Source organism: Gadus morhua, chromosome 12 (assembly GCF_902167405.1).
Source record: "Gadus morhua chromosome 12, gadMor3.0, whole genome shotgun sequence".
Lineage (NCBI taxonomy): Eukaryota > Metazoa > Chordata > Actinopteri > Gadiformes > Gadidae > Gadus > Gadus morhua.
Window position 1 is genome coordinate 9,784,820 of NC_044059.1, and position 18,286 is coordinate 9,803,105.

At 40.8% G+C, this 18,286-nt stretch overlaps 1 long non-coding RNA gene across 1 annotated transcript in view; it reads left to right on the forward strand.

The window, feature by feature from the left end:
• LOC115555777 (uncharacterized) overlaps nt 1–7,795 on the forward strand; it is a 28,357-nt gene extending 20,562 nt beyond the window's left edge. The window contains exons 3-4 of the long non-coding RNA XR_003978907.1: nt 346–467; nt 6,587–7,795. This is a non-coding gene — a long non-coding RNA (uncharacterized LOC115555777). The remainder of the gene's footprint in view (nt 1–345; nt 468–6,586) is intronic.
• The last annotated feature ends 10,491 nt before the right edge of the window (nt 7,796–18,286 follow it).

Below are 18,286 nucleotides of genomic sequence, written 5' to 3' on the forward strand. Positions count from 1 at the left end.
AGTGGGGTACAATCGAATATGCTAAAAAACATCAAATTCAGAGGTGGGTGTGGGTGTGTGTCCTGTATGTGTGTGTGTGGCCACACACACACTGAAAAGAAAGTCTTGTTTAAACACAAGGTGTGCGTGTCTGACAGTTCAAAGACAAAGGTAAATGTCACGCAGAAAGTTGGGTTATTTGAGAATCTGGGTGCGTCCTCTTTGTGTGTATGCGTGTGTGTGTGTGTGTGTTTGTGGATCTCTGTGCCACTGTGTGTACGACTATTGTAATAACAGGCTTTGGTGAAATAAACACTGAATTGAACCCCCCGTCCTCTCTTCTTCTTCTGTTTGTTTTTTACCCAGGTCCAGACATGAAAGAGTCGAGAGACACAGGCACACACACACGCAAACACGGGGTGCTGCGTCTGTCTGCGGTCTTCAACCAGCCTGCCAAAAGATACACACACACACGCACACACATTAAGGTAAGAAGACCACTGAGCCACACTATAGTGGTATAATATAATAACAGTGTTCATGTAGTCTCTCTCTCTCTCTCTCTCTCTCTCTCTCTCTCTCTCTCTCTCTCTCTCTCTCTCTCTCTCTCTCTCTCTCTCTCTCTTCAGTGTTTATGTCTGTTTCTCATTTACGGGCCCATTGGCGACAGGGGGGGGGGGGGGGGGGGGGGGGGGTTACGATATTCAGATAACTAGGGAGGGCAGGGGAGGGTGACTGATGTATTATATGCATTAGTCTGGCCCATAATTTGCCGTATCTCTCAGAGGCACTGTGCACACAGACGTCATGGCCCAGGTTAAGTATGGGGTGAGCAGGATAATGATAATAACTGTCTCGGAGTCGGCTTGTTATTCTCAATTGTTTATATTTGTCGGTGTTTCACCGAAACCGAAATTCAGACAGGGCGCAGTTTATACTTGTTTACTCAATCATTGTAAAAAGGTCAGTGATAATTCGTGTTTGTTTTGGGGTTGTTCCACCTGGGTCTACTAATGACCTCGGCATCCTCGTTGTGAAAAATGTCCGCCGTTATGCCCTGGCGTTGGGCTGTGTCCTCAGCGCTGGAGATAATTACAACAACAGCCGATAACCGCTGTGATACCATGTTATCGCCGGGGCATTAAGGGAAGCTCTTAGTGGGATTTAAAACCTGTTTGCCCTCCGACTCGAGGCTAGAACGCCCTCTGCCCTTACTCAGTGTCTGATTTATGTTTAAAAGAAAGTATGTCTAACTACTATATTTCTGGTCAGATGTGAAAAGTGCCCTTCTGCAAGCTATTGACACCCAATTGGCTTCCTTCTCAGGGTGGTCTTCATTGGCTTGCCGCCGAAGGTTTGGCGCATGCTTTTTACATAAGCATGCGCCAAACTTCAAGGCTGCCTTGAAATGGAAACATTTAAAATGATTTTCCCCAGCAAGGTAGCCTTGTTGCAGACACCCAATACTAAGGCTTTTTGTGGAAGCAAACTATCTCTCGAAAATACAGTTTGTGTGTGTGTGTGTGTGTGTGTGTGTGTGTGTGTGTGTGTGTGTGTGTGTGTGTGTGTGTGTGTGTGTGTGTGTGTGTGTGTGTGTGTGTGTGTGTGTGTGTGGGGAGGGGAGCAGAGGACGATGTTACACACTAACTGGCTTTCGAAAGCGCTTCTCAGACACAGATGAGGGGGGGGGGGGGGGGGGGCAATGGCTGCTAATGGCCCTTTCTATTGATGTTACCGTTTAGCATTGGCGCTAGGAACCAAACGGGGGGAGTCATTACGTGGAGGGGAGGGAGGGGTGAGGGTTATTATTTTAGCCCCCTACAGTCGTTTACAGGCTGCGTTCTCCAGTATCCACCAGACTGGGCGTGAGGCAGAAATACTCTCAGTCAAATCCGAGGCATCTTTCTACAGTCTATTGGCCTTCCTCCACCTCTCGCTCACCTTTTCTTGATTGGCTGCCGGCTCGCAATCTCCCGCCTTTATTCCTGTGGCTGCTTGGCAACACCCAGCCGTGCAGCTGTCTCACTGTCACTCAACTGCCAGTATCCAAACTCTCCATCTCAATCGCTGCAGGGTTTTGTACATTTTTTCCAATTTCCTGCTCCATTGTAGCTGATTCAAGCATTTGATCCCAATGAAAGAAATACAAGACTTCTTCTTTTTCTTTTTTTTTGTGGAGGAACTCAATTATGGTCCAACTGTAAACACTAGTTTATAATTTCTCGTTTAAAATAATGACACGTCGAGATTATCCATTTGTCTGAAAACTATTTAGTAGAGAGTACTACTATACATGCACAAAGTATTTATTTGTTAGAAAGAAATACTGTTTGTGGATAACAGGCTGCCCTATGAGTTTTGTTTTTCAAAGCAGTATAGATTCTGGTGTGTGTGTGTGTGTGTGTGTGTGTGTGTGTGTGTGTGTGTGTGTGTGTGTGTGTGTGTGTGTGTGTGTGTGTGTGTGTGTGTGTGTGTGTGTGTGTGTGTGTGTGTGTGTGTGTGTGATTGTGTGTGCCTTTGGGTGGATCCTGTCAGACCCAATCAGTGCCTGTGTATACCCGTTCTGTCGGCCTGCCAACGGGTCTGGCTGGGGACCCCTGTAGCTGTAGCTTGACCCCCAAACTCCGGCAGTGTGTGTGTGTGTGCATGTGTGTGTTCTTGTTGTCGGAACATGTCAGTCCTTATCTATCAGTAACACAACAACATGCAGATTGAATAACAATCATAATGGGAGCACACAGTGTATCGTTTGGTGAACGCACACACACTTCTAAGCGACACGGTGTCGCTACAAGGGAACATATTCACCGTGTGTCTGGCGCTAATTAAATCCCACTGCAGACTGCAGCGGTGTCAGGTGCTGACATTGAGTTGTGCCAACAATACCAGCGGTTACACCCAAGTTATAATTATGATGTCTTACACATCCAGCTCGTTTGGTAATATAACCTCTTAAAACTAGATGCAAAGGATGTGTCATATCAAATTAAATGTCAAGTGACATTTATTGTTGATTTAACTTCCCCTGTGCGTTGTTTTTTTTTCGCAGAATTGCCTATTGAGTCAGGCCTATCATTCAAATAGCATTCGTCTCCAAATATCATAGCAATGTGGCGCAAGCATGTGTGTGTGTGTGTGTGCACGCGTCCGCGCGCACGTATACTCTCAGGGCATGAGTCATAGGAGGACATCCTTTCAGCTTTGCAGAAACAGAAGCATCCACCACACACACACGCACACCTACTCTCTCTCTCTCTCTCTCTCTCTCTCTCTCTCTCTCTCTCTCTCTCTCTCTCTCTCTCTCTCTCTCTCACCCTCCCTATCTCTCTCTCTCTCTCTCTCTCTCTCTCTCTCTCTCTCTCTCTCTCTCCCTCTCTCTCCCTCTCTCTCTCTCTCTCTCTCTCTCTCTCTCTCTCTCTCTCTCTCTCTCTCTCTCTCTCTCTCTCTCTCTCTCTCATATACACACACTCAGGGCTGGGAGCAGGTGAGCATTAAGTAGGCCCCCTAAACCAATCACGTCTGGCTATGATATCAGCAGACAGGCAGGCAGGAGTCGGACTGGACTAGACTGAACCTGCAGGCAGAGCGCACGCACGCACACACACACACACACACACACACACACACACACACAGACGTTGGAAGGTAAAGCGAGATAATGCAGTTGAGAGAGTGCATTCCTGTCACGGTAGCCGTACAGTAGGTGCCAAGTCGAAAATTGGATAGCCTAGGATAGCTTAGCGCCGCCTGAGGACATAGTGCCAGTGTTTTAACTCAATGGAAGGTGTGTTCAGCATCAAGCGTGTTATCCAAGCGGCTGGCAGACGGAACTCCGTGCTTGTCTTCCACCCATGAACCAAAGCGTGATAGTTCTATTTCAATCTGGATCCAACAGTGTAACCGCCCCTCCTAGTTCAACAGTTCCTGAAATTGATTCAATATATATATTCATGGCGTCGCTGATAATGCAGTACCGTATCATTGTCATACTACATATTTCATTAAAGTTTCCTTCGAACGATACCATTTTTAAACTTTAACGATCGAGAAGGAGCCCGCACTACCCCCTCCCATTTCCTTATCTTCAAATGATTCAGTGGCTAAATGTCACAGCTGTCCATGCCATTAAGGCGAGCATGTTTGAAGGAAAGGACAGCCCCCCCCCCCCACCCCCCATACACTCCTTCCTCTTCTCCTCTTCCTCCCCACCTCTTCTTCCTCCGCCCCGGCTGCTCTTCCTCCCCCTCTAATCACTCCCCATCTTCCCTGCAGCTGTGCTGGAGGCCCCTGTCATTCAGATTAGGGCCACATTGTCAGCTCGGGGCCTCTCTCTCTCTCCTTCTCTGTTCTCCCTCTCTTTATATCTCTCTCGCTCGCCCTCTCCTTCTTTCGTTTTCTCTGTCAGTCTCACGGTCTTGCTCCTTCTCACTCTCGTTCTTTCTTACTTCCTAGTTGTTGTTTTCTTCGTTGTCTTGCGTTTTTACGCCTTCCCACTCTTTTTCTTTGTTCTATTTTTCTCTCTTCCTCGTGGTGTGTGTCTCTCTCTCTCTCTCTCTCTCTCTCTCTCTCTCTCTCTCTCTCTCTCTCTCTCTCTCTCTCTCTCATATGACCCTCTCTCTCTCTCTCTCTCATGACCCTCTCTCTCTCTCTCTCTCATGACCCTCTCTCTCTCTCTCATATGACCCTCTCTCTCTCTCTCTCTCTCTCTCTCTCTCTCTCTCTCTCTCTCTCTCTCTCTCTCTCTCTCTCTCTCTCTCTCTCTCTCTCTCTCTCTCTCTCTCTCTCATGTGATGTCTCTCGCCCCACTGTCAGGCTCATCCTGCGGGCCACAGAAGACCTTTTAGAGAGCCGCGCTCTGCCTCGCTCCCGTTCTGTCCGTTCCAATGCTGTCACTCAAATCACGTTACCATGGCGAGGGCCCTGCTACGGGCTAACAACTGTGCTTTTCATTCATTCATTTAGTTTGAGTCATTTGCTTCTGTTTTTTCAGTTCAGTTGTTGCAAAATAGAATAAAATCTACTCAAGTGTAACTTTGACACTAACACTCTGACCTTTGAGATTGGGTAGATTCGTATAAGTAATACGAAGTACTCCTAACAGAGATACTTCAAAAAAAGGTGGCTGACTTAATTGAAACAGACATGTCACATATAAACCAATTACCGAATTAATTGGATTTTAATAAATGTAATAGTTGGTTCAACTTCAGGCCACAAGACGTCACTGCTTGAATCAGTCAAAAGGGTCACAGGTTAAATTATTTTTAAGTTCCACATGTCTTTTTTGCCTCCGAAGCTTTCAACAGATAACTTCAGATATTTTTCCTGACGGCTGTTCCAACGAGTCGGGCATCGCCTGCTACCATGGCAACGGGGTTACGTTGCCCCGCACACAAACGGCATCCCTAAGTGAGGCAGGAAGCTATTACCTCCTGCTCTAGAGCCCAATCAATTACACCGACACACGCCGATGATTTCAAGTAGCCTCACAAAGAGCTGTCCCAAAAACCCGGCCACATTATGCGCTTAGCTCTGAATAACACCGCATTCTCGGCTATTCTGCTCTTTGCGGGGGGGGGGGGGGGGGGGGGGGTGTTTGCTGAGTACCTGGGTTCTGAAAAGGGGTCTTGTGCTGTCGATGTTAATAAGGGGACCAGGAGTCGTTCAGGGTACTGGGTTTGATTCCCAGTCTCCACACAGCTTAACCTGGAGGCATCCTTGAGCAAGATGCTCCAACCCCTACCTGTTTATGCATCTGAAATCCCTGGAATTAGCTTTAGTTAAAAGCGGACTAAATAGTACTCGATAGTAAAAAAAAAAGTGGCCCGATTCATTTTGAAATCACATTGCCAGTTTAATTCTTCTTGTTTTCCTTGTCTTCTGCTCTCTCATGCCTTAAATGTCGGCTGTTCATTTGAATGGTGAGTAACAGTTGATGAGTAAGGATTTGGCCGGGTTTACAGGGAACACATACATGCTGAGTTTGCGTAAAGCGTCTTCGATGAGGCCTTTAGTCATTTCAACTGCCACCGTTTTGTGAAACCGCTGTGAAGCCAGGGTGGGTCGGGTTGGGAGTTTCTGCTCTAGTCGGAACGCGGCGTGTGCCGTTCAATGACTAGCGCTGGATCGGTGTGACCACCACCACCACCACCACCACCCCCCCCTGTGTACCGGAACAAACAAAGAAACAAACGTTGACGTTATGAGTCAGCGGTTTCAGGGTGACTTCTCCCTCCAACTGCTGCTGCTGCTCTGAGATAAACGGAACCTGAGGTTTTTGTGTCTCAGGTCGGGTTATTGTTGGTTGCCTTTTGGTGTAATGGCTTCGGGGCTGTTTGCTGGAAGGCGAGCTAAAGTAATTAGACTGGCGCCCTTTATCGGACGAGAAATCACTGGCTGGCTTCGTCATCATTGTCGAATCAATTGTTCAATTGCGGTCGGTGGCCTGCGTGTGCTATTTCAGTCCCGCGTCGGCGACAATGCGGTGGTTAGCACAATTAATGCGAGCCTTGCTCAAATTTATATCATTCATTCGCCCCATCCATACTGAGGTATCTACACATCCATGTGTCTGTTATCTGAACTCCATCTTCCTTTACCTTCGCAGGTGCAGCGTGGTGAACACCAGGTGCAAGAGGAAGGGACATTCTTCTGCTTGCTCCAACACATCTGATGCTACCTGATGTTTTATGGTATAGGTGGTAACCTGTTCTGTATATGTTTGAATAATGCTGTAGAAATACAGGAATAAAAAAAGATAGTGCTGTATCAGGGAGAGAGAGAGAGAGAGGGAGGGAGAGGGGGGGGAAAGATAAAGCGAGGGAGAGAGAGAGAGATAAAGCGAGGGAGAGAGAGAGAGAGAGAGCGAGAGACCCCTCAAACGGTGCGTGAGACCGGAGTGAGTCGCCTTGCCGATGCGTCTCCGAGCAGACATCTGTCAGAGCGGCTCGCCGTCAAGTCTGTGCTCGCCCCAGTAAACATTCAACGCTGTCGGTGAGTTTGGGATTAAATTGGCACAAAACCATCGACCGTTGATTGTACCCTGTGGCCAGCCCTTGTCCCTCCATGCTGTAAAAGGAGAATGTGTGCTAGAAATGCCTATTCACTGGCCGCCCCCCCCTACTCCTGCACAACCAGCCTCGTGGAGCAGGAAAACCAACATGGCTGCTGACCGGCTTTGCACAGTCGGAAACACACACCGCATCCTCACTTTCGACCCGTGCTCCGCTAAGATGTTAACGAACTATATAAAGAAAGGCTAGGTCCAGCCCCCAAACCACAACAAAGGTCACAATCAACATTCATTGCTGTCGGTGGGTTTGGCTATGAAGAAAAGCTCACTGAACGATGAATGCAACTGTGTCCTCGACCTCCTCGGACCGCCCGTCACTGTGAATAGTGTCACCGTATGCTGATGATGGTATTTATTTGCATATTAAAAAAAAGGAACGCATCTTGATCCTACTAGCTGGGATATTGGCAGGGGTATATATTTTTATTTTTTTTGCGTGTGTTTTATGATAGTGCAGACTTTTTTATTCTGTTATATATGTAGGTATAATAAAGTGTGTAAAGAAATACTTTTTCTATGACAATCAGAATACTATATTAAATTAGTGATCATTGAAAAAGCTAAACATAGCTTTTTCAAAAAGATATGATTTGAAATGGACCATCAAGCTGGTAAGTATATTGGTTCAATCATTCTTTGATTACTTCCAATTCTTAGCAATGTTTCTTTTCACTCATCACACTATCACCCCTGCATTTCAACCCATTCTGCAATTTCAAAAATAAAAATAATCTGACAATTGATGATTATGTGTGTTCTTATTGTCGCTGGTTCACTTATTCGGTGCACATTCAGAAGCCAAACCATCGATTAAAATCGTGAGGGGATGAATAATGGGACTGAATGTCTCTTTTCAGGATGCCTGTGAGCTATTCAATTGGTATCACTTACACAGCATAGTGTCGGCAACAATTAGCCTAATAGCTTTTGTCTGTGTATGGAGGCAGAGAGGCCCAGCCCATCAATAAGAAACTGCAATTAAATTCCCCATCACATCTGTCAAACTGTGAAACCGGTAGCCTAGTTCACCGTGAACTGTACCACATTGTTTTAGCAAGTACTCCTGATTTAATTGCGTTTTTTATTGTTGATGGAAGTTAGAAGCATTGGGGGTATTAAAACTTTCCTATTAATTTGCTAATTAATACACAATTTGTTTTCCTTAAATTCTATCAAACGGGTATCTATAGGTGAGCCTGATAAATGCATAGGGCACTTGGATGTTGATGAATTGCTTTGTGTAAAGCAGATTATAGTAGTATAACCCTAATCATTAGTTTGACAATGTGGCAATGGGTCTTCTCTTCCCCCTGATGGTAACGGATATGAACGCTGAATACTTATATTTAGTCCCATTTGTGTAGGCAGGTTTTAGCCACCTGCAAAGTATACACACATGAAAAATGAAACAGAAAATCTATAAGCAGGAAGTGAAAATGAAGCATTAGGCAAGCATTGATTTGCATGTAGTTAATAATTCACTGTACAGTTGGTGATAATAAAACTGCAGAGCCCAATTATCTTCATAAACAGAAGGGGTCAGCCAATACAGGGTTAATATTAAACTGAGTTGGTTACACTCACTTAGTCTTATATATAAATCACACTTCACTACACGCAATAGTGTATAGTGATGATGTGTGCTTATCTGTGGTGCAATTCAAGAAAAATTCTCAACATTTACACTTTACCATTATATAAACGGACACAATTCTATCTTAAGAGATCTTTCCAGATAAATAATAAAGTCTGTTGTGTTGCATTGAATTAAGGCACTGTAAGGTCAACTGAGCCTGAGGAGCAGAGAACACGTAATTGTAGCTGATAAGTGCAAATGATGACTTAAACGTTGATGACAGCTAATCTCTCATGGTCATAAAATAGATTTATCAATATTGTGTTTTTCTTTAAACCGTTATATCATTACCTTAATACAAAAGTGCAACGCGTTTCTCCCGAGTATACGATAGTGAACTCTATCGATGGGCTCGTCAAGACGAATGAGATGCAAACGCGAGCCGCTGGGTAAGGTTCAATATTTATTATGTCCACAAGAGGGACACAAAGGACGGGATATGAGAAATCGTACACTGTTTGAGAAAGGTCCAGCTGCAGGCTTGGGCGTTTCCGTCATGACACAAGAACGCCCTTTAGGGGTTCCTGGTAGCGTTTCATCGACCAATCACAAGGTGTTTCGAGAGGCATACTGGGTTTCGCAAGGCATACTGCGAAGCACAGTCGCAAAGCATACTATGCTTTCCTTCCTTATTGGCAATTTTACCTCTCTCGTTATATTTAGCAATCATGGAGCCCCCACTTGGCTAACGTTAGTTCTATGCTACCCGTACTTGAAACTGCTGTTTGAGAAAATCGAACTAGCGAATGTTACGGAAGTTGACAACCGTGCGAAGAAGAAGGGGTTCGGTGTTGACGGAGAAAGTTAGACCGGTTTATCGCCTCAGTGGTGAGTAGGCCTACAGTCCACTGAGGTGATGACAATACACAATGATCAATGATCAATAAAGAGGATATACATGACATTAAAATGTATGTGTCTTTTTCTATTATTTCCCTTATGTTTTTTTTATGACGACCAATAAAATACGACAGTGTTACCCCTTAGGGTTTTTTCATGACGACTGATAAAAAACGACAGTGTTACCCCTTATATTTTATTTGACAAAGAAAACAGTGTTACCCCTTATGTTGTTTTTTTTCATGACGACCAATAAAAAACAACAGTGTTACCCCTTGTGTTTTTTTTCATGACGACCAATCAAAAACAACAGTGTTACCCCTTATGGTTTTTTTCATGACGACCAAAAAAAAATGACAGTGTCACCCCTCATGTTTCATTTGATAAAAACGACAGTGTTACCCCTTATGGTTTTTTCATGACGACCGATAAAAAACGACAGTGTTACCCCTTATGTTTCATTTGATAAAAACGACAGTGTTACCCCTCATGTTTCATTTGATTAAAACAACAGTGTTACCCCTTATGTTTTTTTTCATGACGACCATTAAAAAACGACAGTGTTACCCCTTATGTTTTTTTTCATGACGACCAATAAAAAACAACAGTGTTACCCCTTTTGTTTTTTTCATGACGACCAAAGAAAAATCAACCAGGACATCAACCGGACTTGAACCCCGGTCTCCAGGGGGTTAGCTCACAGCTCTCTCCACTTCCCACTGAGATTTGTAATTTAAATATGTCTGTGGTTATATATGACAGTGCAATAGACATGATAGCATTACGTTTCAAATTAAAGATATTGTATTTTCCACAGAAATTGAGCCGCGGTCGCCAGTGGGTTAGGCAGAGTACACTTCACTGCACCACTGAGGCGATGATTGACAATACACAATGATCAATCATCAATAAAGAGGATATGCATGACATTAAAATGTATGTGTGTTTTTCTATTATTTCCCTTGCGTATTTTTTCATGACGACCAATAAAATACGACAGTGTTACCCCTTATGGTTTTTTCATGACGACTGATAAAAAACGACAGTGTTACCCCTTGCGGGTTTTTTCATGACGACCAAAGAAAAACAACAGTGTTACCCCTTATGTTTTTTTTCATGACGACCAATTAAAAACAACAGTGTTACCCCTTATGTTTTTTTTCATGACGATCAATAAAAAACAACAGTGTTACCCCTTATGTTTTTTTTCATGACGACCATTAAAAAACGACAGTGTTACCCCTTATGTTTTTTTTCATGACGACCAATAAAAAACAACAGTGTTACCCCTTATGTTTTTTTTCATGACGACCAATAAAAAACTACTTATATTTTATTTGACAAAGACAACAGTGTTACCCCTTATGTTGTTTTTCATGAAGACCAATAAAAAACAACAGTGTTACCCCTTATGTTTTTTTTCATGACGACCAATAAAAAACTACTTATATTTTATTTGACAAAGACAACAGTGTTACCCCTTATGTTGTTTTTCATGACGACCAATAAAAAACAACAGTGTTACCCCTTATGTTTTTTTTCACGACGACCAAAAAAAAACTACTTATATTTTATTTGACAAAGACAACAGTGTTACCCCTTATGTTGTTTTTCATGAGGACCAATAAAAAACAACAGTGTTACCCCTTATGTTTTTTTTCATGACGACCAATAAAAAACAAAAGTGTTACCCCTTATGTTTTTTTTCATGACGACCATTAAAAAACAACAGTGTTACCCCTTATGTTTTTTTTGACAAAGAAAACAGTGTTACCCCTTATGTTGTTTTTTTTCATGACGACCAATAAAAAACAACAGTGTTACCCCTTGTGTTTTTTTTCATGACGACCAATCAAAAACAACAGTGTTACCCCTTATGGTTTTTTTCATGACGACCAAAAAAAAATGACAGTGTCACCCCTCATGTTTCATTTGATAAAAACGACAGTGTTACCCCTTATGGTTTTTTCATGACGACCGATAAAAAACGACAGTGTTACCCCTTATGTTTCATTTGATAAAAACGACAGTGTTACCCCTCATGTTTCATTTGATTAAAACAACAGTGTTACCCCTTATGTTTTTTTTCATGACGACCATTAAAAAACGACAGTGTTACCCCTTATGTTTTTTTTCATGACGACCAATAAAAAACAACAGTGTTACCCCTTTTGTTTTTTTCATGACGACCAAAGAAAAATCAACCAGGACATCAACCGGACTTGAACCCCGGTCTCCAGGGGGTTAGCTCACAGCTCTCTCCACTTCCCACTGAGATTTGTAATTTAAATATGTCTGTGGTTATATATGACAGTGCAATAGACATGATAGCATTACGTTTCAAATTAAAGATATTGTATTTTCCACAGAAATTGAGCCGCGGTCGCCAGTGGGTTAGGCAGAGTACACTTCACTGCACCACTGAGGCGATGATTGACAATACACAATGATCAATCATCAATAAAGAGGATATGCATGACATTAAAATGTATGTGTGTTTTTCTATTATTTCCCTTGCGTATTTTTTCATGACGACCAATAAAATACGACAGTGTTACCCCTTATGGTTTTTTCATGACGACTGATAAAAAACGACAGTGTTACCCCTTGCGGGTTTTTTCATGACGACCAAAGAAAAACAACAGTGTTACCCCTTATGTTTTTTTTCATGACGACCAATTAAAAACAACAGTGTTACCCCTTATGTTTTTTTTCATGACGATCAATAAAAAACAACAGTGTTACCCCTTATGTTTTTTTTCATGACGACCATTAAAAAACGACAGTGTTACCCCTTATGTTTTTTTTCATGACGACCAATAAAAAACAACAGTGTTACCCCTTATGTTTTTTTTCATGACGACCAATAAAAAACTACTTATATTTTATTTGACAAAGACAACAGTGTTACCCCTTATGTTGTTTTTCATGAAGACCAATAAAAAACAACAGTGTTACCCCTTATGTTTTTTTTCATGACGACCAATAAAAAACTACTTATATTTTATTTGACAAAGACAACAGTGTTACCCCTTATGTTGTTTTTCATGACGACCAATAAAAAACAACAGTGTTACCCCTTATGTTTTTTTTCACGACGACCAATAAAAAACTACTTATATTTTATTTGACAAAGACAACAGTGTTACCCCTTATGTTGTTTTTCATGAGGACCAATAAAAAACAACAGTGTTACCCCTTATGTTTTTTTTCATGACGACCAATAAAAAACAAAAGTGTTACCCCTTATGTTTTTTTTCATGACGACCATTAAAAAACAACAGTGTTACCCCTTATGTTTTTTTTCATGACGACCAATTAAAAACAACAGTGTTACCCCTTATGTTTTTTTTCATGACGACCAATAAAAAACTACTTATATTTTATTTGACAAAGACAACAGTGTTACCCCTTATGTTGTTTTTCATGAAGACCAATAAAAAACAACAGTGTTACCCCTTATGTTTTTTTCATGACGATCAATAAAAAACAACAGTGTTACCCCTTATGTTTTTTTTCATGACGACCATTAAAAAACGACAGTGTTACCCCTTATGTTTTTTTTCATGACGACCAATAAAAAACAACAGTGTTACCCCTTTTGTTTTTTTCATGACGACCAAAGAAAAACAACAGTGTTACCCCCTATGTTTTATTTGATGAATATCGACAGTGTTACCCCTTATGTTTATTTCATGACGGCCGATAAAAAACGACAGTTACCCCTCATGTTTTTTCCATGTTTATCAATAATAAACGACAGTGGTACACCTGTCGACGTTTTTGCAGGGATTCGAACCTGAGCTGTTTAGAGTATTAATCTCCGAACTTATCAATGCACCATCCAGACACCGTAAAAAGTCAACACAATGGTTATACTTGACTTTATAATTCGCATGAAATAGATATGAGTCTTCCAACAGATGACATCAACCAGACTTGAACCCGGGTCCCCAGGGGGTTAGCTCACAGCTCTCTCCACTTCGCACTGAGATTTATAATTTAAATATGTCTGTGGTTATATATGATTAATGTGTTTTCCACAGAAATTGAGCCGCGGTTGCCAGTGGGTTAGGCAGAGTACACTCCACTACACCACTGAGGCGATGACAATGCACAATCATCAATAAAGAGGATAAACATGACATTAAAATGTATGTGTGTTTTTCTATTACTTCCCTTATGTTTTTTTTCATGACGACCAATAAAAAACAACAGTGTTACCCCTTATGTTTTTTTTCATGACGACCAAAGAAAAACAACAGTGTTACCCCTTATGTTTTTTTTCATGACGACCAATAAAAAACTACTTATATTTTATTTGACAAAGACAACAGTGTTACCCCTTATGTTGTTTTTCATGAAGACCAATAAAAAACAACGATCAATAAATTATGTTTTTTTTCATGACGATCAATAAAAAACAACAGTGTTACCCCTTATGTTTTTTTTCATGACGATCAATAAAAAACAACAGTGTTACCCCTTATGTTTTTTTTCATGACGATCAAAGAAAAACAACAGTGTTACCCCTTATGTTGTTTTTCATTAAGACCAATAAAAAACAACAGTGTTACCCCTTATGTTCTTTTTCATGACGATCAATAAAAAACAACAGTGTTACCCCTTATGTTTTTTTTCATGACGACCAATAAAAAACAACAGTGTTACCCCTTATGTTTTTTTTCATGACGACCATTAAAAAATGACAGTGTTGCCCCCATGTTTTTTTTCATGACGACCAAAGAAAAACAACAGTGTTACCCCTTATGTTTTTTTTCATGACGACCAATAAAAAACTACTTATATTTTATTTGACAAAGACAACAGTGTTACCCCTTATGTTGTTTTTCATGAAGGCCATTAAAAAACGACAGTGTTACCCCTTATGTTTTTTTTCATGACGACCAATAAAAAACAACAGTGTTACCCCTTTTGTTTTTTTCATGACGACCAAAGAAAAACAACAGTGTTACCCCTAAGTTTTATTTGATGAATATCGACAGTGTTACCCCTTATGTTTATTTCATGACAACCAAAGAAAAACAACAGTGTTACCCCTTATGTTTTTTTTCATGACGACCAATAAAAAACTACTTATATTTTATTTGACAAAGACAACAGTGTTACCCCTTATGTTGTTTTTCATGAAGACCAATAAAAAACAACAGTGTTACCCCTTATGTTGTTTTTCATGAAGACCAATAAAAAACAACAGTGTTACCCCTTATGTTTTTTTTCATGACGATCAATAAAAAACAACAGTGTTACCCCTTATGTTTTTTTTCATGAAGACCATTAAAAAACGACAGTGTTACCCCTTATGTTTTTTTTCATGACGATCAATAAAAAACAACAGTGTTACCCCTTATGTTTTTTTTCATGACGACCATTAAAAAACGACAGTGTTACCCCTATGTTTTATTTGATGAATATCGACAGTGTTACCCCTTATGTTTATTTCATGACAACCAAAGAAAAACAACAGTGTTACCCCTTATGTTTTTTTTCATGACGACCAATAAAAAACTACTTATATTTTATTTGACAAAGACAACAGTGTTACCCCTCATGTTGTTTTTCATGAAGACCAATAAAAAACAACAGTGTTACCCCTTATGTTGTTTTTCATGAAGACCAATAAAAAACGACAGTGTTACCCCTTATGTTTTTTTTCATGACAACCAATAAAAAACAACAGTGTTACCCCTTATGTTTTTTTTCATGAAGACCATTAAAAAACGACAGTGTTACCCCTTACGTTTTTTTTCATGACGACCAATAAAAAACAACAGTGTTACCCCTTTTGTTTTTTTCATGACGACCAAAGAAAAACAAGTGTTACCCCTTTGTTTTATTTGATGAATATCGACAGTGTTACCCCTTATGTTTATTTCATGACGGCCGATAAAAAACGACAGTTACCCCTCATGTTTTTTCCATGTTGATCAATAATAAACGACAGTGGTACCCCTGTCGACGTTTTTGCAGGGATCCGAACCTGAGCTGTTTAGAGTATTAACCTCCGAACTTATCAATGCACCATCAAGACACCGTAAAAAGTCAACACAATGGTTATACTTGACTTTATAATTCACAAGAAATAGAAATATGAGTCTTCCAAATGGAGGACATGAACCGGACTTGAACCCCGTACTCCAGGGGGTTAGCTCACAGCTCTCTCCACTTCCCACTGAGATTTGTAATTTAAATATGTCTGTGGTTATATATGACAGTGCAATAGACATGATAGCATTACGTTTCAAATGAAAGATACTGTGTTTTCCACAGAAATTGAGCCGCGGTCGCCAGTGGGTTAGGCAGAGTACACTCCACTGCACCACTGAGGCGATGACAATACACAATGATCAATCATCAATAAAGAGGATATACATGACATTAAAATGTATGTGTGTTTTTCTATTATTTCCCTTATGTTTTTTTTCATGACGACCAATAAAATACGACAGTGTTACCCCTTATGGTTTTTTCATGACGACTGATAAAAAAACAGTGTAATAGATCACTAACTAGCAGAGAGTTGTAAGCACTTTCCACCCTTTTCCGTGGAGAAATTGGACTCCCCAAGCTCCCCAAGTGTTACCCCTTAAATTTTATTTCACAAAGACAACAGTGTTACCCCTCATGTTTTTCTTCATGACGACCAATAAAAAAACAGTGTAATAGATCACTAACTAGCAGAGAGTTGTAAGCACTTTCCACCCTTTTCCGTGGAGAAATTGGACTCCCCAAGCAATGTTATACTTAAAAGGAGCAAGTAAGTTACATGTTAATTTAGTCTTTCGGCCTTTAGCATATAAACAAAGCAACGAAGCAACTGTCCCATATTTCTAACTGCATTTGAAGTAGACATCGAGACTCACAAAAAATGGACGCTATAGGACAGTGATCATGATTTGTCTCAATATCAGAATAACAACAATGGGTCAAATAGCAATGGCTGGTGGAATGGCCATGAAGTAGGTCTGTATATGCAGTGTAAGCTTGTCCAGGCCATCCAAGTCAGGATGTAGGCTATGAATCTGAATGAAAAGTAGGTGAATAGGTAGTAGCCATCCCCAAAATGCACCAGAATACAGGAAATCTGTAATCGGCGTCGACGCATCCTTCGAATGCAGCCTTCGAAGGATGCGTCCTAGGAATTGGGACACAGCCTATTTCACTGCTGATCAACACTACGAATGCTGCTAACGAATAAATTGTAAGAAGACACACCATGTGAAGTTATTTTCCAAATAAGATTTGAAAAGATATGGAAGTTTATTTACATGGTTTCGGAGTAGTACACTTTGACATTTGAATACAGTTCAGCGAGAAAGGCGACGAAGAATAAGAAGGGGGCGTTCCAGTCTGCGTAAACAGGAACTCCCACCACACGAGAACGCCCATTTGTGTCTGCAGTGGGATGATATTGCACTGTTTGGGCTTGATTTTTTTTCAGATTTTCATAGCTGCACATCAATCCAATTTAAAGCTGTTCATTCAAGAGGAAGAGCTGAACATATTTTTTTGCCAAACAAAAAAAAACAAAAATCAAATGACCATACAAAAAATCGACCATGCAAAATAACCCTATCAAAATATTATCCTAATACAAAAAACATTGATCAACCTCATGGGCAAAAAGCACAGATGAGCGATTCCAGTAGTGGTACTCCCTAATTCACAAACCTGACGTCAAGAGGTTAAAAGGGGATCTTTTAGCAAACATATACAAGAAACATTGATAGTATTAGTATCTAAAACAATCATGGCAACCATCCAAACATAATGCATTTTCAATAAAACATTTCTACAAATGATGCAACAAAATCCCTCAGATCATGAAATTAAGGAAAACGCCTGAAATATAAAAGACATCATAGCTGTGTAATGAAAAACATTGATTCATACACCAAGGTCAACGACAGTGTCCAGTAACAACAATTCTAGACAAAACTAACAAAATTACAAAACAAACTTGAGTGCTTAGCTGCGGGTTTGGAAACGGTATGAAGAATGTATATTCACATCAACATCAATTTAGCCTCTGCATGTTCCCCATCTAAATCTATTAGAATGGAACAATGCATCCAGCACTGTCAGATACTGCCTCACAATGCCATTCAATATCCAACCAACTACGGCTACAATCACGCAGACCCTGTTTCCCCAAGTCCTGCTACAAGACGATAAAAAACAAATGGCTTTGGGTTTTCAGCAGGCCAGACCCTCACGCAGTCACACTCTGTTTAGAAAGTCATTTTCCGAGACATTAGGCATCAGATTATTATAAAGTAGCAGGTGGCCACCCTGTATGGGTGTGACAATAATGGATCTAGTTGAACCAGCCATTAGAAGTGCGGTCTTAGGGCACGACCCGAACATTGCTTGATCTGTCTTATTCAGTTCGTTTCATTTCATGATTCGGCGTTCCAACATTTGCAAAATAAGTCATTTTGAAAGATCTTTGAGTCCAAGGAGATTTAAAAGCTCCTTTCTTGAGCAAAGTCTTCAATCGGTTGGTATGCAAAGGCCTTGATAAGTAGTACTTGATACGTTTCGTTATTGGGGGTAGTAGCAGGATCAAAAGAAGCAGTAGTGTGCAGTTAGAAATAGTGCAGTTAGAAATACATTTCATGAAAAGTGTGGCCTTGCTAAAAAAGACCGCAGCATCAAAAAGTTAAACCACAACGATAAATCAAACATGATGGAAACAAGAGTTCAGTGGAAAGCTTGCCTTATCTAAAATATTTACA